The 15,036-nt window shown below is 36.4% G+C and overlaps 1 protein-coding gene across 1 annotated transcript in view; it reads left to right on the top strand.

The window, feature by feature from the left end:
- Window positions 1-8,332: 8,332 nt before the first annotated feature.
- LOC111085911 overlaps window positions 8,333-15,036 on the top strand; it is a 25,574-nt gene continuing 18,870 nt past the window's right edge. Inside the window, exon 1 of the mRNA XM_022386736.1 lies at window positions 8,333-8,839. The gene's annotated coding sequence lies outside the window, so the exon portion shown is untranslated. The remainder of the gene's footprint in view (window positions 8,840-15,036) is intronic.

The following is a 15,036-nucleotide window of genomic DNA, read 5'->3' as shown; positions in this document are numbered from 1 at the left end:
AGTTGACAAGTCGAACTATCTTCTCTATATTACTATCATACTACTACTACTAGTATCCTGTGTGTGATTATTCACTTACTAGTTGTGGCGTAAGTTACGTAATTCGTTTGGTATGCTTTCTTTTGAAGATCCTCTGTTCCTTTCGTCAAAGTGTACCCATGCTGATTCAGTTACTTTAGATCCACGCTTTGACGTAATAAAATTATCCTTCTTATCTTTTTTTTATATTGTTAGTTTCACTCTAACATATTAAACATTACGCCTATGTCAGTCGTTAGGCCTACCACATCTACGGTACTTAACTTCATACAGCTATATTCTATTTGCTGTTATCTGTCTATAGTTGTCTGTCTGCTGCTTCCCGCTCGTTCCACGCTATTTTTATCTTTATTACGTAGTCGGCTGGCCACTTTCTATACTCTCGACACCAATTAGTTATTAACAAAACCTTCTACAATCGTCTGCTTTTAACTCTTATTATAACAAAACTTAAAAATAACAAAGTATTCACTCACAAATATAAATTAATCACTACTATTTAAACCAAACAGTTTTTTATGTCATGACACTGATATAATCATTAGCCGAGTCTCTGTATAAGTTATCACAGCCTCCAATTAAAATTGAATCTATACAAGTATAATAGTTCTGTCTGGTGTGCCCCCCAGTGGCACAGCGGTATGTCTGCGGGCTTACAACGCTAGAAACCAGGTTTCGATACCCGTGGTGGGCAGAGCACAGATAGCCCATTGTGCAGCTTTGTGCTTAACTTCAAACAAAAATCTCTTTGTTGTATGTCTATGTAGCTACTTCGCAGGGTGTGGATGGATATTCACCAAAATTAGTATGAGGCTCTTTAGGTCCATGCGGGGGTACAAACAAATTTTCAGTTTTGCATTTTTGTATTTTGCAGTTTTTTTTTTTACAATTGCATAAAGGAAAGTAATTTTTCTTGTCCTAAGATAACCTTTCATTAATCATTAATTTACATAACTTCCGTCCAGGGGAAGAGTACTCCAGCTAGTATTTTGTTACGTCTCTGGTCGTTAGTTAATTTCCCGTATAATTTCTTTCCGATGAATCTTTAGCGATACAAGTCCTTCTTAAATAAAACTAGTTTATTCTTTCTCAATACAACTTTGCAATACACTTAATTTCCACAGTCACGCTGTAACTTAAACAAACGCTATAATTCACAACGAACGACTCACGCGCTTGACTCAGTTGTCGTCTCTATCTCTGTCTGCAATTCAATTCCTATTTGTTGCCGTCACTTCTTGGCGGTCTTATACACAAGAATACCCATATCTAGTGAACACTCGAGGCTTCACGAAGGGACATGAATTTTCTAAAAGCTCATGACGTGTTACTAGCGTCACGTGACTTCCGCTGTCGTAACAGTATATATTGTGTGAGTGGCTTTTATTTGCTTCAAACCAGAACAATGTAATTTACCAAATTATAAAATTTTACATATCACATAAAAACAGTTTAAAAAGTACGTGAAAGAGACTGGAAAAAGAAATGAAACTACATAATGAGAAATGTTCAAGTAAAAACGGGCCCCCAGTGGCACAGTGGTATGTCTGTGGACTTGCAACGCTAGAATCCGGGTTTCGATACCCGTGGTGTGCAGAGCACAGATAGCCCATTGTGTAGCTTTGTGCTTAATTACAAATAAACAATCAAGTAAAAGCGAAACTGATTTCCACCTTCAGTAAGCTCTCGGTAACAGACTTACAGAGTAAAGCTATGTTTCATCAAAAAAGTTGTGCAATAGGTAATTAAAACAATTTTCGTTCAGTAAAATGAGATCTTGGGCAGTGCCACCTATATCTACATAGATATGTGGCGTATTTTGATACACAATAAACTCAGTATAATAGCTTCAACTTTAACAACAAATACACTAAACAGTTGTGTAACATACTACAGCCTGTGTTTCGTGTTACTGAAACTGCATGTATAATATGTACCATTCTACCCAAAACTAAAGTTTCCATACGCGATATGTAATTATCAGAGTTCGAAAACCTTAGAAGTTCATATGGAATGTCTCTCAGCCGTTTTATAAGGACATGCATGTATATATAAACGAGATATAAAAGAATGAGATTCAGTTGTGCACACAACTGGAAGATTTTAATCGGCTTAGTGCTGGCATCGACTCGTGTTTCAACTTTGGTATAACTAGAACTACTTAAACTCTTACAAAACAATTCATTGCATGCCCCAAATTAAATATACGCGTAGTATATGCCCATATCTTGACAGCCTACAGGTACACAGATATGCAGCCAGAGAGGCAAATTTATAGACAGAGAGATTCATAAGCAGAGATTGTTGAATGTCAAACATAGAGATATTTAGGCAGACAGGCACAGTGTAACGTCATATGACGTCGTTAAATCTCGATTGAATTCAATTTTAAAAACGTACCAGGCTACACGATTAAGATAGCTTATGTAACATTTATCAAGAATGTCTCAAAGTAACATAATTTCCTCATGAATACAAAAGTTAAAAGCTCATTTCTTGTCACAGTGTATGTGTACTAATGTAGTAAAACACCAAGCTCATTTCTTGTCACAGTATACGTGTACTAATGTAGTAAAACACCAAGCTCCTTTCTTGTCACAGTGTATATGTACTAATGTAGTAAAACACCAAGCTCATTTATTGTCACAGTGTATGTGTACTAATGTAGTAAAACACCAAGATCCTTTCTTGTCACAGTGTATGTGTACTAATGTAGTAAAACACCAAGCTCATTTCGTGTCACAGTGTATGTGTACTAATATAGTAAAACATCAAGCTCATTTCTTGTCACAGTATACGTGTACTAATGTAGTAAAACACCAAGCTCATTTCTTGTCACAGTGTATGTGTACAAATGTAGTAAAACACCAAGATCATTTCTTGTCACAGTATACGTGTACTAATGTAGTAAAACACCAAGCTCCTTTCTTGTCACAGTGTATGTGTACAAATGTAGTAAAACACCAAGCTCATTTCTTGTCACAGTATACGTGTACTAATGTAGTAAAACACCAAGCTCATTGCTTGTCACAGAGTATATGTAATGATGTAGTAAAAACACCAAGCTCATTTCTTGTCACAGTATACGTGTACTAATGTAGTAAAACACCAAACTCATTTCTTGTCACAGTATATGTGCACTAATGTAGTAAAACACCAAGCTCATTTCTTGTCACAGTATACGTGTACTAATGTAGTAAAACACCAAGCTCATTTCTTGTTACAGTATACGTGTACTGAGCTACTTTGGTTGGTTTTGGTATCCTGGCAACGCTCTAGTACGGTGTCCTTTTCTCTGGTGGGGTGTACGTCAATTTGCTCAGAAACCCGCAACACGGTGTAGGTAGCTGCTTGTTGAAAGCACACGAAATGAAATTATTGTTTTTTTTTAAACTTTATATATATGTGCATATATATTTGGGGAAACAGATTACTAATTTGATAGCCTTTCATTATAACCTAGATTCCACAAGGCAGAGTTCAGCTCATAAAGAAACCCGAGCTTAATAATTCTGTAATTGACAGAACGTACAAGTAGCTGTAAATCGGTGTTGACTAAATTATACCATCGTTCATTTTCATTGTCATCATTCTTTTTATTGGAACTTTGAAGTTCAGAGTCTCATTCGAGCACACAAAAAATGTGAAAATATTTTAGTGGATTTCTTAATATAAAAATGAAGTTTAGTCCTAACAACATCACTTCCTAAAATTGTGAAAAACGTGTTAGAAATCTTATTTTATTACGCATTCTCATCATTGTTTGTCACATTAATTATACATATTCATGAAGCTTTATTATTCATACTTTTAACTACTCATGGTTTGATAAGCGGGCTGTCAGAATCTTTTAACAATAAAAAATAATTGTCTTCCACAAAATTTAAAAAGTAATTGCTACTGTTGTTATACTTATCACGTCACCCGAATTTTCTTCGTCAGAAATAAGACGTTCCGAAGCTAACAATGTTGCACGGAGGATGGGAGTAGATAAATTAACTTTATTTGTAGCTGTGGTCCAGACCCGATAGTGCATGGTAAGCATTAAGTTACTATAGTAAGGAGTAGGTCAACGCTCAATTGCTCCATTGGAATCTAAAGTTGTAAATCACTTATAAGTGAGTAAGAGAAATAAGTTTTCGTGTACATACTTTCTATTCTGGTCAAGAGATCAGCATAGCTGTTCCTCTACAAGCCTCAGCTACCAGACTAAGGTTTGTGTTGTTGTTGTTGTCTTGGAATAACTGATTATTTGAATATAAATTTAATTGTTTCGTTTGTTTCATATAATTAACTTTGACGGAACTAGTAAGACTTCTATGCAGAGTTCAGTTTTACTGAGGGGTTAATCGCACTACATATGTTAATACAGCCGCGTGTAGTCGCAGGTGCGAGCCGTGATGTCAAGGGCAACATGTTTAGCACCTATATATTTTGGTTCACGGTGAATTCCCGACAATTTGATAATGCAGTGCTGCGTCCGCAAAAGTTTATCACAGCTTTTTAAGCGGAAAAATATTCGTAAACAGTACTTAATTTTTAGGAAAAAGAAAGGGTAGGGGATACATGTTGACAGGGATAATCTGGAGTTGAGGAAGGTGACTTAAACGTTACTGAAGGTACTATATTATATGGCCTGGAAGGAGTAAAGCAGTTGACTACGTCAGTCAAATGTCGATGGTAATGCTTACCAGGCAGTATTAAGGTTAATTATAGTGTTTCCCCGTTTAGGTTTAAAAAAAAACTAATCTCAGATCCGGCAAAAATTAAGAATTGTTCTTCATTGAGGCGATTTCTGTTCTAAACGCTCTTCTGTGAGAGTTTTCCGCTCTCGCAGAAACCACAAAGAAACCTATCAGGACGAACGTCATCAACCACAACGATTACGAAAGAGGACCTTCAGACCCCCCCCCCCTCCGCCTCAAAAAAAAAGGCCATTGTGATGAAGTTGGTCATATCTCCTGACACCATTAACAAGATAATAACCAAGTATTTTAGGTAAATTACAACTCTTCTTAAACTGCACAAGCTACTAGTCATATCTCGAGATCAACGGATATTTGCACGCGAAAGATGGAGGATAAAACACTATAATTTCGGCAATTCCATTTGCCCACATTGCATCTCAAGAACCCTCAGTGCAGTTCCAAAAGATGTATACGTCACTGATCTGCTTAAACTTGGTCTTGTAATCCGACGTCCGCGTACTGTGGAAGGTCTGTAGAAAGTCTACCTAGATGTATGGTTAAAGATTGACTCGTCGTCCTTTGCAAAAGCTTCTTACAATGGAAATTGTAATGTCAGAGAATAAAACCTATTCACTATCGTTAGATTGAACACGATCGAAATGGAGAAAGTAGTTCCAAGAGCGGCACAGGATCTGGTACATCGTTATTATAAAGTACTATTAACCCTGAAGTCTCGATAATTTTGTATCCTTTATATAACTATACTCGAGGGCCACATGTACTCTTTTATTTAATAACTTGAAACAAATATGTAAATTCGCTTGTAAATGAATAATCTTCATTACCATTTTGTTGTTTTTTCGTGTTCAACACAAACTGTAATTTTCTTTAATCATTGTATCGTTTTTTCGTGTTCAACACAAACTGTAATTTTCTTTAATCATTGTATCGTTTTTCGTGTTCAGCACAAACTGTAATTTTCTTTAATCATTGTATCGCTTTTCGTGTTCAATACAAACTGTAATTTTCTTTAATCATTGTATCGTTTTTTCACACAATACCAGAATTTCTTAAGAGTAATGTAATATTTAAAGAAAACGGTATTTCACAGGAAAACTAAGACCAAAAGACGAGAATTGCTATGAAAGCTATGTTGAAAGTGTAAGTTTTGGCTTATTTTTTCTTTGCTGTCAACGTTCTTTTACAGATTAACGAGAGAACTTTGCCTATCAGCTGATATCTTATTAAGAATAAAAAATCGTAATATCATATCGCGATATTCAGCAAATAATATACTAATTGTTTTGAAAATGAGCACACGAAAACAGATCCGTGGGTGGAAGTTACGACTAGGTCGCGCGGAACAGTACCGCCTCTCAGAAAGCGTTACGAGGCTGGTGTGACACGACCCAGGAAAGTAGGGAAGCGCGCGCACCATCACGAAGTGAACGAAACAGCTTTTAGCCTCTGTCATGAATAATAGTATCAGAGGGGCTAAAAGTACTGAGTAAACTTGAGAGCACACGTACTCGTGCTATATCACCCCTCCACCTAGTTTATAACACTTTCCAGAGGAAACTAACTCTTCTTGGTAATAATTTTAGGCTTTTCGTAGCGGTATTGCACTGTCAGATAATCTGAAAGAACAGGTTAATTATATAAGTAATTTACGACTGCACGTTTAATCATGGAAAATTAGAACCATTAAACATCTTACATCAGTCACAACAACAACAACAACAAAAATTATTGCAGAGTAAAAAAAAAGGAAAAAATAATAACTCCATGCCATCCCGGAGACTGAGCGGCAGATCTGAGGGCTTATAATGCTAAAAATCGGGTTTCCATGCCCGCAATAGGCAGACCACAGATAACTCATTGTGTAACTTTGTTCTTACAAACGAAAAACTTTGTTATTCTTTTTCATAAGCACAATTTATTATCGTTTGTTTGTGTTTATGTAACTGAACATAATTAGAAATATGAAACGTTTCATTCGTATAGCTAATTGTAATAAAAGTCCCTGCTACTATAAAACATTGTGAACATGTTTTTCACAAACACAAATTTAGCTATCCTTCATATTTTACTAAGCTCAATGAAGATAATAGTATATTCATAAGTGTTTAAAAAAAATACAAATTATTTACCCCAAAGAAAAAGTTATCAAAAAATACAAACGGTCTCAGCATCCCTAAACTTCACGACAACTAACGTGCAAATGACATAATCAATTATGTCACTAAAGCTGATGGCAGAATTGGTTCCCGTCAACGCCAGACTGCCGCGTGCTTGTTCTACTTTTCTTTTTCTTCGTACTGGCGTTGATAACGTCACTAGACATAAAAGTGGCGGTACTAACTGTTGACCTGGTTGGTATTCACACCCAAATGTGATAGCTTTAGATAATACTTTTAAAATAAATAAAGTGGGAGCAGGACAAAAGTCATACATGACAATTTCTCCGATAGAGATTTATCTCGGGAACAAGTACAAAAACCAACATCGTTTAACAAGTATTTAATTAAATTCGCCATTCCCACTACAAAAAGTTGGCAATGTTAACGTACAACGTTCTGTTTTTTAAAAACCGACAATACGGGTTTTCACAATAATCCAGATAAAGCTTGTAATTCATGTAATACATCGAAAGAAATTCCGTGTATTTTCTACTGTAAGAAACGGAATCGAGTTAGAGAACAGAGTTTCGGAATGTAAGTCGTTGCGTGTGTTAAAAATTTTGGGATTAATATGTATATCCCACCCTCAGTGTCTTTTTTTTTCCTACAGAGAATAGAATAACATAAAATCTTCTATATGTTTTTTTTTACAGCGATGTAACTGTGAGGGTTTGTAAATTTCAAGTTATACACAGTGTAAATAAAAAGGAAAAGAAACACGTTTTGTACGTTAAGAAGCCTTTTACGTACAGTTCAACTCGAAAACTGTCTTCGGTTCTCCTATTTCTCTATATAATCAACACGATGTCGTCATTTGTAAACACTTTTTTAACAAAGGAAAAATTCCACTTTACCAGATGAAATACAGCAATAGTTCTCGTTCGATTATTCACACCTGTTCCATTCAAAGGTTCTTATTTCGTGAACGGAAAGAGGGAGAGAAACACTGTTTGTTTTGTTTGTTTTTTTCCTTAAGCAACAGATGATAAGTTACTCTAATAATTACACTTCCAAAACGACAGGAGTTTACTTATTTGAGTCGGCGTGTGTTTTTACACCACTAACTTTGGATTACAGCCAGCCCGTTGTTTACTAGTCAGTCACTGTGACTCTTCAAAGGCGAGACATTGTGAATATGCTTGTCTACAGTTTCACGGGCCAAACCCTTCACGTGGTATGGTTGGGCTGCGTGAAACTTACTGTCGTAACGTGTTAAAGCATGTTGGCTTGCAGAAAACCGCTCTGCGTGGAGATTGAGGATACGATTACAAGGTTGCCCTAACAAGGCCCGCGCCCATCCCAAGTAGGCTAACATTCCACACCCCTTAGTAAAAATAAACGCGTCTGAGCATCGCGCACCCGTGTAGGGTAGTAATGATAGTAATCGCCTAGTGGCGGCAGCGGGCCGAAACAAAGCCAGCCGACAGCCTGTGTAAGGCGCAGTGTAGCCGTGGATCTCGAAGAAGAGAGTATAGAGATTTGTTGTTCGATTTTTCCATTCCGAGTCGCGTTATCCGTCGTAGAGTACGTATACGACTGCTTGAAGAACGGACTTATTTAACCAGAGTTTTAGGCTGTCCTACGCGGCTTGCGTAATACTTTGAAGTCATTAGTTTTGACATTGTGATCTTGAAAACGGACAATTTGATTCATTTTTTTTTTACTTCTGTATGTTGACTTGAGCTGTAGGGGACCGAATCAATATATTTTTTTTCTCGGCAGTGTAGCAGTTTTTGTTAAACTGAAGTTTCAGTGGAGTGATAGAAAATACTAAAAACCAAAAAAATCGAGCATATTGAATAATAGACGTATAGCCGATACGAAATAACGTATTTCATATCTTTACACATTGTTTATTAAAACTAAATTCAGCGGGTGATGATGTGTTATGGACTTCGGAATAAACTATCAGGATACGAGAATATCACAGTGGTAAGTTAAGTTATCTTTGTTTTTCTTGTTCGCTTCTCTTCGTGTACCCTAACTGTGTATGCGTGCGATACAAGTTTGTTGGTTATGTGTAGTGAGTCTTTGTCAGGAGTGTAGACGTTTCTACATTTCTGAGCGGCGACTTAAAAAAAAAGAATTATGTGACATTAATACGTTATTAAATAATTTGTAAAATAATGCATTTTATACATAAAAACATTTGTCGATTTTAAAAAAGAACAGGTTACGAAGAAACCCTACAATCTTTTATTGAACTTTCATGTTTATTGTTTTATTCTAATCTGCAAATAAGTTAATATTTGACAGCTATTTGTTTGCTCGTTCATTAAAAATAAAAGCGTCAACTTTAAGTCGTTACTACCCCTAAAAATATTTAAAAGTTGTAAAATCGGCCACGGATACGATCTAAATGCGCCATTTACATGAAAGTTACGTGTTGCCGAGGGGATATACCATTAATTTTATTTTCCTCCAAAAGTAATAAGTACCCCCTCACATACAGGTTTCTGTCTACGACCGCAACCCCGTTTATAAATATATGCCTATGTTCGTGTGCTTTAGTGTGTTACTTATTACACTGTGGACGAAGATACAGGACCAGAAAGTCTTACTGTACAGACTTCTTTGTGAGGTAGAAAAAGGGGGCAAGAAACATTCTGTTAACACTGTTCTAATAGATAGTAGAATCCCTTGACAATCGCTCATTATAGTAATATGAATTGAAATATTTACGTGTAATATACAATAGCTGGTGTGAAGTAGACCTGTTTTTAAAAAGAAAAAATCTACGTGTAAACAAAACAGCTCAAATAAGTCTCGGTACTAGTACCGCCTTAAAGTTAAACAATAAGTTCCTGTACTTAGTATCGGTGAGTACCGACGGAATACACCCCTGTACAATACTATTACATTACATACTGAGTAGATATAAATATTAAGGTACATTTTTGTGAGTGTACAAAATCATAATTATTAACGAATATTTAAAAGTAATTAATTTGCAGAATAGGGAAAATCTACGTGTGTGTTTTGTATTTGATGGTTATGGTTAAATGTTGGGAAAAAATAACATATAAACGTCTGAAGTCTTATTACCCAAATTACGCTTGTATAACAGGTATTTTTAAATACCAGGCCGCGCAGGCGTATCTATTGATTATCGACTCGCATAAGAATCAACGTGTTTCCTCCCATAAAATATAAAGCTTATTTGTGTAATTTAAATAAGGCTATTTCAAATAGTTTGTTGTATAACAATACCTACATATTCATGTTTGTATTATTGATAAAGGTACTTTAGTGCATTTGTTTGTACCGTATGTTTGCACCGTATACCATTTATTTTTCAAAACGTTGTTAAGGTATATGTGTTACAAAGACTTATGTAAGTCTTAAGTATTGCAGCTAAGACAAGGCAACCCCCGAGTTCGTTAATGATGAATGGAAGCCAGCCAATCACAGCAGGAATTGGTTAAAAGTATCTTAAAGTGTCTTTAGCAGGAAGAGGAACAATTCGCACACCCAGAAAGAACAGAAATGACAAAACATCGTCATTATCTTTTCATCCTAACTGTCTGCAGTCGTAGGATACCTGCTATGAGACTGGTTCGGTGTAGAAATTTATAAAGTCAGTCTGTATGCCAGGCACCCAGCAAGGTGTACTGCACTCATGGTAATCCACCTACAGTTTAGTATTTGCATTTATATCAAATATATGTCAAGTGGGCCAAAGGCATTTGGTACAATACTTACTTTGCAAATTAATATTGCTTCAAATAACAGAAATTACTCACTTGGAACCAGATCCAACATTTTTCGTACAGGAATGCGACGTATATGATAGTGATGAAAGCATAGTGTGGACAAGAACAAGAAATGCTACAGGTGCTGATATCCACATCTGCATTTTACAGAATAGTGCCGTACTTATGGAGACTACACTCCACAGCTCTTTGTGCTGCCATATTCTGTGCAATTGGCTCTGCCTTCTGCCCATTAGATGGTAAGGCCCGACTTACCGACACATTCCTTCAATCCAATCAAGCACGTGTGCGATTCTTCTGGAGGATTCGTCACATTTATCCATGTGACTCCAGACTGCCCTATCTTCTGGAAACGGTTCTTTTAGAGAAGTGATCTTATCAACACTAATTTTAAGCGTTAAAAATTGGTGCCAGGCTACCCGTGATGACCATACTTTGTAATAAAGTGAAATGACAAGAACTGTAAAATCTCTTGTACCGAATGCTCAATTCCTACTATAGGCTGAATGACCAGTAGTGATTTTCAGATCACATGCTGGATCATCGAATGTCTGATTTACATATAAATGAACTGAGAAATTTACTAAAGGTGATAAGTATCATTCCTTGCAAATCACGTGTAGAAATACGACATTTGAAACGGTGAACAAAGTAAACAAATATGTTCTTTCAACTTTCGCTAACGATTGTTTCTTTAAAATGTTCGCGAAAAGTTACACAATGGCTATTTACACATAGTTGTCTCTATTACTGGACTGACGGACTAGAGAAGACAGCTAGCCAACAACACCCATCGACATCTCTTGGGTTAATCTTGTCTGGCCGAATAGTAGAATTTGACCGTCACTTTTATAGCGCACACCCATGGCCCTAAAGTAGAGGGCAAAATTATACGGTAATGGAACGCGAACGTAGACCCATTGGGTTCACAGTACGGACATCCAAACCATTATACTACACTCAGCCCATAAGCATTGGACCCTAAATTTCCTTCAGCGTTTGCACAGTTAATACCGTAACATGATTGTGCTGGCGGTGCCTGACGCCTTCCAACTGCCATCAGTTCGCAGCAGCAGTGCGTGATGTAAGTAAACGACTTATCGGTCGTTGTTCGATTCGCCCGTCTTGCTGAGGGGGCAACCTAATAATGAGATGCCTTAGTCAAAGTAAAAAGCCTTTCTTCCGGCGCCACATTTGATATTTAACGATGCATATATATACCTGTATTCAGTCCCACACGCTGCACGCTTGGTATAAATGTAAACGCCTGCATTTCAGTTATTAATAAGTCTTAAAACCATCGTCTCAGGAAATGTTTTATTTGTGACCTTTGTGTCCATTTCCCATGTTTTACACAGCTGGTGATCCACCTCATAGCAACACGGTCATTTATAATTTTCTTTAAAATACACACACACACACATACACACATATATGTATAGCACATGTGTGACATTTCGTCGATATTCGAATTTAAATCTTATGAAATGTCTAAATTTGAAGTTTTTGTTCATAACAAAGTGGTATGCTAATCTGTCTGTACAATGTCTTCAACGTGATTTTTAGAAACAAAATTGTGTCAATACGCAATCTTTAAATATCTCAAAAATCTTCCGATATCTCTAACGTGACTGGCTGACTTCCTTCCCGTTCTTTTTTTCTTCTTTTTCACCGTTTTCCACTCTGTAGTAGGGTTGTCGCGGGAAAAATCAATCAGTCTTTCTGTTAGTACCATGTCTGAAAAACGAGTGCGTCTTACAAAGACGAACGGAGTTGGGGGATGGAGCGTAGGAAGGCAAGGCCTTTTTCAGTCAGTCGCGTTTCTTCCAATATTCATTCTTATGCTAGTTCTTCGGTAAATCTATGTGGCTTTGTATCAGGCTCGGGGACGCCTGATTTGCGTCGCACTGCCTCGGGGTTTTGGGATTGCTGTCTGGAGTGTTTCGCCGAGAATACAGTGATGCAATTAGCGAGGAAACGAGTGTTCGCCAAGCCGTGAAAAGGGCTTCGTCAGACAAAAACCTCGGGTCTGGTTCTCTGCACATTGACATGTCACTGTATCAGGCGCTACCGAAGGATTCTTTGGACGGGCCTTCATTCGGTCATAAAGCCAAAGACCGTTCAAGATCTTTTCAGCAACATCGTGGCACCAGCTCGTTAGCACAAAACGGACTGCCCCGCATACTGGACCACACAAGGATGTTCGTAGTTATTCATGTTGAACACGTCCTTGAGTGAACAAGCTATGTTTTATTAATGTAGCCAATTTTTTATTCACTCTACAAACGTGGAAAAACAGATTCAAATCTTGTATAAGTCTTTCCTTTTTAAGTAAATATCCAGTAAAACTTTTCGATGCTTGCTTTAAGGATATCACGAATGTATAGCATGTGAATTAAATACGAAAATTGAATTAATAAACTTCTCACCATGGATATTCATTGTTTTGTTGAAGTGCCCTTGTGATGAATGATCATGTTGCCTTCGAAGAATTATACCATTTATATATATATATATATATATATATATATATATAAAGATTGCAAAAAATATGAAAATTGCGAGATTATGAACGAGTAGCATATTAAATCTCTTGGAATCTGACAATATCCTGTAATGTTTTCTACAGCTTTCATGAATATAGTTAATAAAATAAAACAACTACTTGCATGTTTTCTCAATGATTTTTTTTCTTCTCCTCCGCCTCTCTTGGGTAATATTGAATGAAATATATTAAAACACATGCTAAATATTTGACTAGTGGCTGCATGTATTATTTATTTGACTAGTGGCTGCATGTATTATTTATTTGACTAGTGGCTGCATGTATTATTTATTTGACTAGTGGCTGTATGTATTATTTATTTGACTAGTGGCTGTATGTATTATTTATTTGACTAGTGGCTGTATGTATTATTTATTTGACTAGTGGCTGTATGTATTATTTGACTAGTGGCTGTATGTATTATTTCTTGAATCGGCAAAGCAACTTTTGATGAAGTAAGAATATCTGTTTATTTATGTCTTCTTTTTTTTTTCATCTGAGGTCAGCATGAAATTTAACACTGCGGTAGTAACTAAAAAAGAACATAACCCAAAATGTATTTGTGTAACACTAACAGCGATTTCATCCCACCCTAGTAATAAGTTTCTTTTGCTTTATAAGGATTTTTTTACATGTACATACCTCGCTTCTAATTCTTCAATATTGTACCAGTATTACAGATGGTTGAGTACGTTATCGAAGAGCGATTTTGAATTTGCAAGCACGTGATAACCACAGCCGATATATAGCCGCGGTGTAACGGAATGTATTAAAACTACATTCTGACATTACATTTCGTAGAGAGTTTAATGTCACAGAAAATTTATCACTTTTAGGAAAGGTGTGTGTAAAAGCCCTTTCCAGCACGAAATATTCATACATTTATAGCATAACGAGCTGTTCATATTGGATATTTACAATATCTATATCTTTTACTCAATGAGATTAAAAAATGAAATATTATGAATCAACTTGAGAATCCAGAAAATTCGTATCTCAGCCGTAGTAAGAAATGTATGCCGTCTTGCAAGAGGTGAAAATCCACGTTCCCAAATCAACTGCAAAGCAGTATGGAACATAATCACGAAGTACCTCCGTCTGGAAAAGTGACAAGTCGTTTGTACACAAGTTTCTTCCACGATATATCTGTTCAACTTTCTGTTCTCAAGCAGTTGGGTAATGAAATGGATATTCATGCTATTTCATAGAAGGACGAACTGCCAAGTCGCAGGACACAGCACCTGTGGATTTCTGTACGATCGGACTTTTGAAACGAACGTTAGGAAACAGTCGTCCTCTTACACTAGATGGAAAGCAAGCAGGAAGGAGTGGTGTGCTTTGGACATAATAGCCTTACGACGGAGCAATGAAAAATACGTTGAAGGACTATCGTCAAATAGAGCATGATCGGACATAGCGACATTAACTGTAACGACGTGGTGAGCCTCCAAAATCGTTTTAATATAATATACTCCATATCTGGGAAGACTATATCACCATTACTCTTCAATTATTACTACCAAATACAGTGTTACGTTATGAGTATGTATGTTACCCCATATACTTAATCTTCCACTTGTTTGTGCAAGTACTTATATGCAACAAATTATTTTAGAAGTAAAAACATTTATTTTCCGAGATATTCAACAGACACTTGTGTTTTAAGAGACGAGTACGTCGATATTAATTAGGATTTTTTTTCCATTCCTTAGAAGATTGTAATAGTCAGTTAATGTAAATTTTTTCCTTAAAGAAAAGAAAAAAATCATAACACTTCGCTATTGGTAATGTGTGAACACTGCAGTGAAAGCTACATTCGGGGGGGGGGGTTGCTTGGCGAAACCATTTATATATATATATATATATATATA

Source organism: Limulus polyphemus, unplaced genomic scaffold (genome assembly GCF_000517525.1).
Source record: "Limulus polyphemus unplaced genomic scaffold, Limulus_polyphemus-2.1.2 Scaffold709, whole genome shotgun sequence".
Classification (NCBI taxonomy): Eukaryota; Metazoa; Arthropoda; class Merostomata; order Xiphosura; family Limulidae; genus Limulus; species Limulus polyphemus.
This window is presented reverse-complemented; position numbering and strand designations above follow the sequence as displayed.